Consider the following 3,985-nt stretch of genomic DNA (forward strand, 5'->3'; position numbering starts at 1 on the left):
GGAAGAGCGCAATAATGGTGCCAACTTGGGCCAGTGAAGCAACGTCCTCCACAACTAGACTGAAGAACAAAAGGACACCAACTTGTCTGTTCCCCTTCCCCCAATTCCCCAGCATTGTTCCCATCCCCCCAATTCCCCAATAAAAATCTTTAAAAAAAAATGCATCATGACTTTTCCAACAACCCAATATATTAGTCCATACAGAATATATGGCTTCACATCTGTTCTGCACTTTTAATAAATGCTCATTGAGCTTTTATTTAAAAAAGGCATATTCTACATCCACTTAACATCTTTCCAGATCAGTGAATATAGATTTTCATCACCGCTTTTATTAGCTGTGTCTTAGGTCATGTACCCTCCAGAGGCAGAGCCTCAGGTGGCAATTGTCGTTCAGATGATTTATTGAAGGAGTGCTCTCGGGAGAAAAGAAGAGGAAGCAGAAAGAGCAGGGAGCAAACTGAGAAAGAATGTGGTCTCAGAGCTGGAGTTGCTCTTCAGCCCAAGGGGAAGACATTGCCAGAACCTGTCCTCCCCACCCCTCCCATAACTTCCTCAGGTAATTCTCTGACCTTCACAAAAGCTGAGGGACGGGTGCATATATAAGTAAAGGGGACCCGGGTAGGGCCCAACGTTCCCATACAGGTTGCAAAGGTTTCAAATGTTTTGCCATTAGAAACAATGATGAAAGGAACATCTTTCACATCCATCATTTGGCATTTGTTTATTTCCTCAGGGAAAGAGTTAGAAGTGAAATTGATTAGATGACTTGCACTTTGGGCACGTCTGTGGTATAAATGTTGGTGTAGTAGCTTTGGTTTCAGGTAAGTTTTATATTACTTTGCAATACAATTAATTCAAATATGCTAAAACCATATATTTTAAAAAGAACGAGGAAAGTAATTATAAGCGTAATGATGTACTAGAAAAACATTCAAACTATAAAAGCAGAAGAGAATTCATGTGACAAAAACATTAATAGCCAAATATGAGTGCCAGTGTAATTGCTATACCTCAACATTTACAAGAAAACCCGATCATTACTGATCATGTACTAAGTGCAGGAGTCTAAGCACTTTACATATGTTAACTTAGTCTTCACAGTTGCCAAGAAAAGTTGGTATTGTTTTCCCCATTTATTTACAAAAGATTAACTGCAAAGGGAGCAGCTCAGAGCTGGAGACTGTCCCAGGAGCAGATGGGTCGGAAGCTGGAGCCACCTCCAACTCTGCCTCCTGTAGCTGGGCCTTCAGGTCCCATCTGTGAAACGGGCAAGCTCACAGTGCTTGGAGAAATTGGATACTATAAGTAAAGTGCTTATTACAGTGTCTGTCACCTAAAAAGCACTTACGAAGGTTAGCTTGTTAATATTATTGCAGCAATATAATGTCTAGAGACTTATCTCAAGGAAATAAGACTGTGAATGCAAATTTAGCTATAACTGTAGTTTATAATAGCAAAAAATGGGAGACATCTTAACTGTCTAACAGTTCGTGGATTAATTACATTCACTACCCTAAACTCATATCATGAAATGATATACAGCCATTGAATTGTGTAGGATATTTAATGATGTGACAAAGTTTATTATAAATTACTAAGTTGTAAAAGCAGATGACAGCGTAACCTGCATTTGTAAACTGTTATGTTTTAACATAGAAAGATGGATTGATGATAAAAAGTCAAGAAAGACATATAAAAAAGTGTGAGATGCTTGTACACTCATGTTCATAGCAGCTATGATGGCTAATCACAACAGCCAAAAGGTGGAAACAGCCCAAGCGTCCATTAACAGATGAATGGATAAAGAGAATGTGGTCCATCCATACAACGGACTACTAATCAGCCATAACTGGATGAACCTTGAAAACATGATGCTTAGAGAAGCCAGTTACAAAGGGACAAATAACTGTAATATATGATTCCACTTATAGGAAGTACCTAGAACAGTCAAACTGACAGAGACAAAGTAGATTAGCAGTTACCAGGGACTGGGGGAGGGAAAAGGGGAGTTATTATCTAATGAGCACAGTTTCAATTTGGGATGATGAAAAAGTTCTGGAAATGGATATTTGTGATGGTTGCACAACATAGTGAATGTACTTAATGCCATTTAACTGTACACTTAAAAATAGTTAAAATGGTAAATTTCATACAACGTATATTTTATCACAATAAAAAGCCCCAAAACCACAACAAAAACATATATACAAAAAATAAGAATATATTGCCTACCAGTTAAAAAAAATTGGAATGGGAGATTGTGCACTTTCCTTTTTTTTTAATCTATTATTTTCTAATTTTTCTACAATTAGCATGTAAAATTTTATAGTAAAAAAATATTTAAAAAGCAAAAACCCCAGGGTTCCTAGGAATGAGTAATAGATGGATAAACATATATTGTGTTTCTGCCACGTGTAGAGTACTGAATGAAAAAACTCACCAAAGAGAATTAGGAAGGGAAGTATTGAAATGAAACACTAACGGAAAATCAGGAAAAAACATTACCACCAAACTATTTACATAAAAGCAAGTAAAACCTGTAGATCCAAATACGCTAGAACCAGGAGAAGCAGCTCCTGGAGAATAGTAGGGAAATGGAGACCCTAGGCAGGGGTTGTGGATTTTGTGTTGATATGGGATGAGATGCTTCTTTCTTTTACTTCTTTGAGTTGCGTGCATTCTGAGTAATCTACAACCAAATTTAGATATCAACCAATTAGTAATTTCCATTTCATAAGTGTGTAAGTTAAGCTTTGTGCAATACCTCTGATTTAGTTGTGGCCTGACGCCTGGCCCTGTAGATTCCAAAGTAAACAGATGAAATAAGCTATTGGGTGTTCCTCCAGTGACGGGCATGGGATCTCCTTAGTAAGTCGCCAGTGGACTGAGGTCACTGAGGGAGCAGCGAGGAGGTCATTCGGAGCCCTCTGTTCCCTGCTAGGGTTCCCCGGGCTGTAGGTGGGGAACACTGGGTACTGCATAAGCGCCTACTTGGAGAATGCCTGTATTTAAGCACCTGTATTTTGCAGTTGAAGCCGGTGGTGAAACAGCCAGAGCAGCTGAGGCCCATGGACTGTAGGAGCCCAGACAGTTTGTCCTGGCACCCTTGGCCCAGACATTGGCACTCTGGGACCTGTTGGTAGAGGTCAGGGCACCAGGAGGCCTGGCTCAGCAGCTCCACACCATCTGGGCCAGGCATCCTTCCTCATCTCCTGCACTCTTGGACAGCCGCTCTTGCTTAACTAAAAGGATGTAAATGTGATGGCCGGTGGGCGCCCTCACTTCTCTCTCCTCCCCAACCTGACCCCTCCCTGCTCCCACTGGGCCTCCCACCCTTCCAAGCTCCTGAGACTCTGCACCACTCATAGAACTTTTGAAGTTGGTCTCCTCCCAGTTGATTCAGACTCATAATCACAAGCATTGAGTCAGCTAGCCTTCTCAAGCATTGGGTGGCTCCAGTGTATCGTGAGAAAAGGAAAGGGATTCGCAAAGCTCTACGGTGTTCAAAGCTGTACTGTTGTCTGTGGACTCCTGCTGTTCCCACCTGGCACAGACAGAGCCTCTGAGCTACAGGAAAGCTGCCTGAGCCATTGCCAAGCTCTAGGTTAGTCATCTTTAGAGGTTCTGATCTTCCTCCAGGTAAATAAGACAAAGAGGAAAGGGGCTTAAGACAAGGAATCAATCTGTAGGAAAGATGAAACTTGTTTATTAATTAATACAAACATTTTCCAACTTGGAAAGACAGAGGGCAAAGCTGGTAGAAAAACCTTCTAAGAAATGAGCTCAGGTAAGAGAGATATTTAAGACTTATCCCCAAACCAACTTCAGGAGGAAATCATAACAATTTAGAGAAACATTTTTACCATATTTGAACAAAATACAATTTTATCCATAATTTTCAAACTCATTTTCTACTTTAAAGGGGGTTCAAACTCGTATTCTTTTTCAGAGTTTAAAATGATATCTGGTTGGGCTGGCTGAG

The sequence above is a fragment of the Hipposideros armiger genome, unplaced genomic scaffold (genome assembly GCF_001890085.2).
Source record: "Hipposideros armiger isolate ML-2016 unplaced genomic scaffold, ASM189008v1 scaffold_126, whole genome shotgun sequence".
NCBI classification, from domain to species: domain Eukaryota; kingdom Metazoa; phylum Chordata; class Mammalia; order Chiroptera; family Hipposideridae; genus Hipposideros; species Hipposideros armiger.